The 10,192-nt window shown below is 43.7% G+C and overlaps 1 non-coding gene across 1 annotated transcript; it reads right to left on the bottom strand.

Moving 5' to 3' along the window:
• Positions 1-1,331: 1,331 nt before the first annotated feature.
• Positions 1,332-1,627, bottom strand: LOC121140610. Its single transcript, XR_005877534.1, has one exon. It is a non-coding gene; the product is annotated as a small nucleolar RNA U85 (small nucleolar RNA).
• Positions 1,628-10,192: the final 8,565 nt, after the last annotated feature.

The following is a 10,192-nucleotide window of genomic DNA, read 5'->3' as shown; positions in this document are numbered from 1 at the left end:
TGTAAGAATGGCTAAGATTTAAAACACAAATGTCAGTTTATGAGGGACAGGATGGGGAGCAAGAACCCTCCTCCACTGCTGGTGGGAATGCAAACTTGTACAGCCACTTTGGAAATCAATATGATGGTTTCTCAGAAACTTGGGAATTAATCTACCCACTCCATCATATACCCAAAGGATGCTCAATCATACCACAAGGACACTTGTTCAGTTATGTTCATAGCAGCTTTATTCATAATAGCTAGAAACTGGAAACAACCTATATGTCCCACAACCAAAGAATAGATAAAGAAAATGTGGTATATTTACATAATGGAGTATTACTCAGCTGTTAAAAAATGACATCGGGAAATTTGAAGGCAAATTGATGGAACTAGAAAAAAATCATTCTGAGTGAAGAAAACCGGACCCAGAAAGATGGTACGCACTCACTCATAATTGGATATTAACTGTAAAGTAAATGATAACCAATCTACAATCCACAAACCCAGAGAGGCTAGGTAACAAGAAGAACCCGATGGGGGACTCATGGATCTCCCTGGGAAGGGGAAATAGAAATCTCGTAGTTGGACTGGGGTGTGTGGGCATGGGAACTTGAGGGATAAGGTTGGGAATTGGATGGACAGGGAGAAGCTGAGAGAGATGACTGGAAAAAGAAGTGTGATCAAGGGAAACTCCTAGAAGTCTACAAGGATGGCCCCAGCTAAGACTGATGGCAGCAGTGAATGCATAGCCTGACCTGGCCATCCCCTGTGCTCCGATTGGTGACTACCCCAGTTGTCATCAGAGACCCTTCATACAATGACTGTCAGAGGCAAATTCAGAAAGCCGTGGCTAAACACTGGGCCAAGCTCTGGGAGTCCTGCTGAGGAGACAGAAAAGGGACTGGATTGTAGAAACCAGGTGGCAAGGGATATCAGAGGAAAACCTGAAGAAATGACTAGCCTGGCTCATGGGAACTCACAGAGTCAGAACCAACAACCAGGGAGCCTGCATGGGACCGACCTAGGCTCTCTGCATATATGTGACAGTTGTGTAGTTTGGTCTACTTGTGGTACCCCTGGCAATGGGATCAGGGACTATCCCTGTTGCTCTGCCTGGCTCTTAAGAAGCTATTCCTCATGCTGGATTACCTGCTCAGACTGAACACAGGGAGAGGTGCCTGGTCTTGTGGTACCTTGATATGAGATGCTTTGCTGATGCCCATAGGAGACCTGCCCTTTTCTGAGTGAATACAGAGGAAGGGTGGATTTAGGGGTGGGCAAAGGAGTGGTGAAGGGAGGGAATGGGATGAGAGGGAGGAGGGGGAGACTATGATCAGTATGCAAAATAAATAAATAATAAGTAAAAATATGCATTTCATCTCTCAGTGGCCATGATACAGCTAAGTCCTTTGAGACTTGTGACCCTGGTATCTTGAATATGGCCTGTTTATACTTCAGATTCAGTTTACAATTTCTGCCTGGCAATGAAGAGTCACCCCTACTGGAGAGAGGTAGGTCAAAGTAGAAAACCTGTTTGTTGGACTGCCCTTACAGTGGATGCACATAACTCTGTCTCTTCCGAGATTATAGACCTGATATGCAATTCACTTATTTGCCTGGTAACATAAATTTCTTAAAACACTACTTTCAATTCTGCTTTTAGTTTTCCCAAAATGGAAGTGTCTAAGCAAAATTTATTTTTGGTTATAACACTAATACATGTATATATTGTTCCTGTCAAAGTCTGAACATTTGATGGAGCTAAATTCCCTACTGGAAATAAGCCCAACTCCTGCAGTCCCCTCAATCAGGAAAACATGTCTTTCCAAACCAGTGCTACCTTCTTACTTAATCCCATACACTCACCTGGGCCTTTGCTTATGTCTATATGTGAAAACTAAGTTCACAACCAATGCATACAGTGCCAAATTAAACATCTTTCCAGAAAGCTGAGGTGTCTGCATTGGTTTTAGTGCTTGCTGCCTTCCAGATTCATGCCAAACTTTAGTTATCTTTATCTGAGTCTTAAGGGGCGGGGCCCTTAAGAGGTGACTCAGACATCAAAGCTGTGCCTCCACTAGTGGAATTGATGCCTTCATTGCCTGTGCCTTCTGCCATGTGTTGATGAAGCAACTGTCACTCCAGAGAACAAGGCGTTCAAGCCTACATTACAGAATCAGAATTGCCAAATCTGCTGGTGCCTTGATCTTGGGTTCTTAGTCTCCAAAACTCTTGGATAATAAAGTTTCATCTATGAATTATCCATACTGTGGAACCCTGTGTACTACAAATGGTCTACTGCATTTAGAATGCATGTACGTGCACATACACCCGCGCGTGTGCGTGCACACACACTCAAACACCCATACACACACTCCCACATATAACACCCTTCCTGAAGAGAGCATTATGAAGTATATCTCAACGTCTTTCTCAGTCACAGTATTTAAACCTCCTTGCACAGTTTAAGCCCTTCTTGGTAGAGTGTGATGTGGTTGTCTTAAGGTCAGTCCAAGTATTCTCTTGCATAGCACCCAAAATGTCTCGTTTTTCATTAACCCTGTGTAGGGGGCACACTGAGCACACTCCAGTCCTAATGTGGTGCCCTGCTGGATGGCATCCCCCTCACAAGATGATCCAAACTTCAAACACCTTAGTCTCCAGAGAAGAGCACTGTTACTGGCCCATGGAATGTCCCACAAGGATTTGTAGGAAAACAAATCAACTACATGAGTGATAATTAGGCAAGGTACCAGGTTTTCAACATAGTTTCCTTGCATACTCCTTTGATTAGAAAAATACAAGGCAGAATAAAGTCTGTAAATACAACTCAAACAACATAAAAGAAGACTTACCCAGCCATGTAGGACAGGAGGATGGCTTAGCAAATTGTGTGACCAGATAATTCTAAAATCTACTTCCCAAAAGTTCAAGTGTCTCATGGGCTTTAGTCATAACAGTTTAGTCTCTGTCTTAGTCAATATGAAGCTCAAAGCATTCGGTACTGTCAACAAGCCAGCACCTCACTTCAGACATCCTTGGACACACTTTGCCTTTTGGTTTGGGAGATGACCAGTGGGCTGACCAGCAAGAGGTATGGCCACAATGAGCTCTCAGAAATAGATCTGGTGTATTCTAGGAGTGGAGCATTCCTGCCAAAGGAAGCCCTGCATGCAGAAGGCCCCTGGAGAGATGAGTAGGGTCACATTTGCATCTTGAAGCACTCCTTCACTGAGCCAGGCATGTTTACCTATGCTGCTAAAACTCCTCCTGCAGAGCTCTGACCTGGGACCCAGAACACCAACTCTCACCTCCTCCTAAGATGGACCATTCCATGATGGCCATGGATATGATTTCTATGGACTCTTTACAGGCTCTTCTGAATGTCCGTCTATGTCCTAAACACTTCCTCATCCTAGTGCACATCTCTTCTCTGCCAGGTGGGCAAGAGCAAAGGACCATTTAGTCTCTAAAGCCAAGCTTCCTGCCACCCTGATTTTCTGGTGCACACTCAGCCAGTTCCACATGAGACTAAGGGTAGGCCAAGTTGAATCTTGCACTGCACTCAAAGGCAGTGGCCATGATGACCTGGTAGCTCGGGACTGTCCCCTTCTGAAGCTCTCCAGGCTACTCCCTAGTTGCCCCTCCCCCACCATCCCTGGGAGTGGACAACTTCCTTAGTTTATGAGTGTTTTTTCCTTCCCCTTGGGACACCTCACTTTTCCTTCAGGAAAGGCAAGTCCCCTCAGGCAGGATGCTCCCCACCCAGCAGGGCAAAGCCTGGAGAAGCCTCAATAGTGCTGACAGATTCCTATTCACTGAATTACTACGGTGGAAGCATGAGAACGAGCCTCATCAGACTAGCAACATAATAGAGTCACAGAAGCAACAGTTCTCAGTTTCTACAATCAAAGACCACTTCCAGAGGCTCATAGAGAGTTCCCAAAGCATTTAAAACACAACAGATAAAATAAAGTTGCTTTGCCTCCTGCCTCGAAGTGAATCTTACGGTGTTGTCAGCAGCAGTTACTCTAACTGCAGTTTCACATATTCTAGTTTTCACTTTTTTCATTGGCATCCATGGATATCCACCATTACAGAAGCCTTCCAGTAATCACAATGGTTCAATCATTCCTTCTAAACCACCGAGTCTTTTTTTTTCCCTTTCATAATACTGGGCATGTAACCCAGAGCCTATTGCTGAACCATACACCCATCCTCTATGTAATTTCTGTTTTTATTATATTTTCCCTCATTTTGTTCCCAAAGCTTAATCCCACCCTTTCTAAATTATCCCTGAACTTTTTTTATTTTACATCTGCCTTAAATTTAATTTCTGTTCTTTCATTCATTCTTCAACTGTCTAGTCTGAGCTAGTGCATCTGGTTCTCTTTAAACAATATGTTTTCCATACAGGGAATTAGGAAGGAAAAACAGTTACACACATAAAAAACACTTAAGCAGACAGCCCAACCTAATAAAAGAATAAGTAATGAAAATGGGCAAGTTAAACTAAACAGGTATTTCATAAAATAAATGTGGCCAATGAAAATATGTAAAAAAAGAAGAAAAAAGAAAATGTCCCCATCGCTGGATGGGAGTCAGAACTATAGCAGCCAGAAAGGGTCAGTGGAAATGAGCTCTTGTTCTGTTTGTGCAAAGGAGAAATCTGCTTACAAGGGAGAAAGGTGGAGAAGAGAGGGGAGAGACAGCTGCAGGGAAGTGAGAGGTGCTTAAGAGTCAAAGTAGGAGGTACCCTTGAACAAATTGGTACAGGAGACCGCTTCCTAAACATAACACCAGTAGCACAGACACTGAGATTGAAAATTAATAAGTGGGACCTCCTGAAACTGAGAACCTTCTGTAAGGCAAAAGACACAGTCAACAAGACAAAGAGGCAGCCCACGGAATGGGAAAAAATATTCATTAGCCCCCCCATCTGACAGAGGGATGATCTCCAAAATTTACAAAGAACTCAAGAAACAAGTATCCAAAATACCAAAAGATCCAATTAAAAAGAGGGCTACAGAACTAAATAGAGAATTCTCAATAGAGGAGTCTAAAATGGCTGACAGACGCTAAAAAAAATGTGCTCAACATCCTTATCCACTAGGGAAATGCAAATCAAAACAACTCTGAGATATCATTTTACTCCTGTCAGAATGGCTAAAATCAAAAACACCAATGACAGCTGATGCTGGAGAAGATGAGGAGAAAGGGGAACACTCCTCTATTGCTGGTGGGAGTGCAAACTTGTACAGCCACTTTGGAAACCAGTATGAAGATTCCTCAGGAAAATGGGACTCAGTCTCCCACAAGACCCAGCAATTCCATTGTATGGGGTGCTTCAAAAGGCAAGAGAGTACAGAGCAGCTGTCCAGATATTCAGAGAAGAGGGTTTATGTTCTAAAATACAAGGATAAAATGACCAAAAGATGCCCATTCATACAACAAGGATGCCTGTTCCACTATGTTCCTAGCAGCACTATTTGTAATCAACCTAGATGCCCTTCAACTGAAGGGTGGATAGAGAAAATGTGCTACATTTACACAATGAAGTATTACTCAGCAGAAAAAAAACACAAAACAAAACAATGGAATCTTGAAATTTTCAGGCAAATGGATGGCTCTAGAAAAAAAACATCCTGAGTGTAACCCAGTCACAAAAAGACAAACATGATATGTACTCACTCATATATGGATTTTAGACATGGATCAGGGGAGGGCCACCCTACTATAATCCCATTGCCAGTGAGTCTGGGAAACAGGGAGGTTCAAGAGAGATATGCAAGATACCCCAAAGAAGGGGAATGAAGCAAGCTCTTATGAGCAGATTGGGAGTATGGGAGGAGGGGAGAGGGAACCAGGAAAAAGAGAGGAGGAGAAAAGGAGAGGAGAGGAAGATATGGGGGAGCAGTAAGGTTGAGTAGGCGGAAGAATGGAGGAGACCAGAATAAGAGATACTATACTAGACGGAGTCATTATAGGTTTGAGGAGAGAAACCTATACTTTTCTCTTCCTATATTTCCCCTTCCTGGTAATGAGATTGATGACTACATTATATGCCATCCTAGAGCCTTCATCCAATAAATGATGGAAGCAGAGGCAGATACCCACAGCTAAACACTGAACTGAATTCCTGGAACCCAGTGACAGAGAGGGAGGCGTGATGAGCCAAGGGGTCAAGACGGTTCTGGTGAAAACCACAGAGACAGCTGACCTGACAAGGGGGAGCTCTTGGATCCAAGACTGATGGCTGAGAGGCCAGCATGGGACTGATCCAGACCCCCTGAATGAGGTGTCAGCGAGGAAGCCTCAGCAATCTCTGGGGCTTTGGGTAGTAGACCAGTGTTTACCATGGCATACAAATGAACTCTGGGAGTTCATTCTGTATAGAGGGAACCCCTTTCAGCCTGGACCCACGGGGAATGGTGTGGGGATTGGGTGGAGGGTTAGGTGGCTGGTAGAGGGATAAGGAAGGAGGATGGGAGAGGGAGCTGGGATCAACACGTGAAGCAAGCATGTTTCTAATTTAAATTAAAAAAATATATTGAAAAAAAAAACAGAGTAGTCGGCAACTGTGACTAAGACTGCTGTGACTAGCAGCAGACTGGCACCCTAGAGCTAGGATCCTGACTACCCCGGAAGTGAGAGACTGCACTCAGGTAAGGCTGCATCAAGCAGGACATCTTGGCAGTCTGCATCCTCCTAGGCAAGTACTTCACTGTGGTGGATTTGGGGGTTGTAGATTTTGGGAACGTGGTTAAGCTATTAAAAATGGTTAATGTTTGTTCAAGTCCTTACGGACACAGTGAGGGCTTAGGCAAGGAGATAATCTTTGTCACTATATAAAACCAACCTTTTCTGGTGCGATAGCTCAGCAGGCTAGAGTACATTCTATTCTTGCAGAGGACCTGACTTCTGTTCCCAGCATCCACATCTATCGGCTTGCAGCTACCAGCAACCAACTCTAGGGGATCTATGCCTATTTTATATTCCAACAGTACACTCAGGTGTACAGACCCACACATAAGACATATACATGTACACACAATTTTAAAAATAAAGTAAATCTTTAAAACTAGTCATTTTAAACAGAAAGTATATACAAATTGAGTATTTCTTGTCTAAAATGCTCAAAACCAGGGTGTTAGGGATTTTGTGCTGCTCAGCTACTAAAATATCCATACATGCACTATGAGAATTCCTAAGGATAGGGCTTAAGTCACAAGACAGGACTCACTTATATTTCCTATGTACCTGTCCACACAATGTGAAGAGAATATCATGCCCTGTTCACACAATAAATTTTACAATATTTCACTCAAAATTTAACACACTTTTTGAGCATTAAACAAAGTTCTATATTGTGGGGTCTCCCATTGGTGATGTCACATTGGTCCTCAGAGAGATTTGAGTTCTGCAGCTCCACCTGTGACCAGCATTCATTTTTTTCCTTTTATATTAATTTTTTCATGTATTTTATAAACCAATCACAGTTTCCACTCCATCCTCTCTTTCTGTTCCCTCCTCCACCTCCAATCTACACCCCCATCCACTCCTACTCTGTTCAAAAAAGGGTAAGTAAAGCCTCCCATGGGAGTCAACAAAGCATGGCATATCAAGTTGAGAAAAGACCAAGCTCCTCCCCCTGCAGCAAGGCTGAGAAAGTCATCATCATCCATAGGGGATAGATTCCAAAGAGCCAGCTCATGCATCAGAGACAGGACCTGATTCCACTGCTAGGAACCCCACAAAAGACCAAGCTAAATAACTGTCACCCCCATGCAGAGGACCTAGGTCGGTTCAATGCAGGTTCTGTGACTGTCGTCAGTCCAGAGTCCATGAGCTCCCACTAGCTCAGGTTAGCTGGCTCTGTGGGTTTCCCAACATGATCTTGACCCTCCTTGCTTATACAATCCCTCTACCCTCTTCTCAACTGGACTCCCTGAACTTAGCCCAGTGCTAGGTTGTGGATCTCTGCATCTGCCTCCATCAGTTACTGGATAAAGGCTCTGATGACAATTAGGGTACTCACCAATCTGATTACCAGAGAAGGTCAGTTCATGTGCCCAGTATTTATAAGGGTCTGGGGTAACTGGGATTCACACACTTTGGAAAGTTGTATGGGGTGCTTCAAAAGGCAAGAGTACAGGCCAGCTGTCCAGATATTTCAGAGAAGAGGGTTTATGTTCTAAAACACAAGGACAAAATGACCGATAGCAGAACTGCTATTAACACCCCAAACAAAAGCAATCTGTCATATGAACAGCATAAGAAAGTTCAGAAATCACCAATGCAATTTTGAGAATAAGACAGTGATCACAACAGCACTAATGAGTCTCACAGACAAGACACACACAGCTAAAAACACCTGAAAGAACCTCCCAGGAACAGGTACAAATGCCTGCTAAGAAGAGCCCCAGCTGTGGCAGGGGTGAGCTAGCTGGAGAAGCAGCAGGAGCAAGAATGTCCCTGGCTGACAAGGGACTTAAAGGTCAACATCTGACACACTGTTAAGTAGCATACTCAAAATCAGAGCGCAGTACAGCTGGCGACTGTAACCATGGAATGAGGGGAGATTTGCCGAGTAAGTTTGATACACAAAGTTTGTTTTGGTCCTGGTTTTTAAACAAAGGCATTTGTAAATCATGAAGACAGAGGAGTGCTCACTGCCTATGATATAAGGTTCTTGATACATTGCCATAAGCCCCTCATATCACGGGAATGCACACTCACCTATGAGAACGCAGGCTGGAGGACAAAATATGGTATGATATTTGAGGTTTGTTTCAAAGTTACTCCGAGGGTCCGGGACACACTGAGGGCACAGGTCACTTTACACCTGAGTTTTCCATGATAGATGATCTTTATTCCTGCCATCTCGTATAATGAAAGCGATATATGAGCACAACATTGAGGAAGTAATGTCAAGAAAAATGTCTCTATGCTTTGAGTTCAGTTCACCCCTCCTACCTAACTCCCCTGCAATTATTTTTTAATTAAACTTAGATTTTGAAGAAGTCAGAAGGGCAAAATAAGACTTGGGATAGATTTCTATTTTAAGACAAAGCCTGCCTGTGTTTCATCTTGTGAGGCGTGCAGCAGCATGTGTGTGTGAAACAATGCCAGGGTATCCCACCCTGCCCTTCCTCCTCCTGGCCCATGGGACCATTCCAAGGGGTCAGGAGAGAATAGACTGACACCCCTTCCCTGAAGGAAGACAGTTGCTAACCTAGCACATCCCTGAGCTGTTTGGAATCCTGCCTGGAGCTTCAACTGTGGCTGGAACTAAGGAAGTCTTCCTCTGGTCAACGCCCTGGAATTGTTGTGGATGGACCTTAGCTCATCACAGCCCCCACCCAGGCTGCACTTGGTCTTGAAAGAGAGGCCCAAGGATACTACTGACTCTATGGCTGTCCTCTCTGTGAATGTCTCTACAGAGTGGATCTTTACACTATGTAATTTCCAGATGGAAATGTTTGTTGGCATGGATACTGCAGGCCTGAGCCCTGGGGCAACTATAAACATAGGCCTGTGTTTATAGGTTTCTGACCAGGACTCTGGGCCACGGTGTTTGAAAACAACAGTGTGAAAACTCCTGGGTATGTTAACATACATAAAGATTTTTTTTGAAATACGTAATGAAATTTTTTTTGAGACAGGGTTTCTCAAAAAAACCTTTAGAGCCTGTCCTGGAACTTGCTCTGTAGATCAGACTGGCCTTGACCTCACAAAGATCCACTTGCCTCTGTCTCCTGAGTGCTGGGGTAAAGGTGTGGGCCCCCCATGAAATTCATATTTTTAATTAAAAAATTCATAACACTTGACATTGTGAGACAAATGGGAAGTAGGAATCGCTGAAACTCCAATATCTCAGGGGTAACTATGGCTTACATAAACAGATTGTAGAAAATGCATCTCTTTCCTGCCTGGACTCTTGAATTCTGTATTCCTTCCTTTCCTATTTAAGAGAAGTGTACACTCTATATATAGTGCAACTCTCCTGATGTTCCTGTAGATCTAATGTAGAGCTGTAGAACACAAACTGGCAGTTCCTCAACAGACTGGGAAATCGTCCTTTAACAATACATTCCCATAAAATATCCTGGGGCTGGCTGCGGAAGGGTGTGTAGACAGCGCTATTTTGCACTCTAGTTCTGCATCCACCCAGTGACTGAGTCACTGAATGTGCTTCTTATCAGCCC

This window comes from Mesocricetus auratus, unplaced genomic scaffold (assembly GCF_017639785.1).
Source record: "Mesocricetus auratus isolate SY011 unplaced genomic scaffold, BCM_Maur_2.0 Super-Scaffold_100004, whole genome shotgun sequence".
Taxonomy (NCBI): Eukaryota; Metazoa; Chordata; class Mammalia; order Rodentia; family Cricetidae; genus Mesocricetus; species Mesocricetus auratus.
This window is presented reverse-complemented; position numbering and strand designations above follow the sequence as displayed.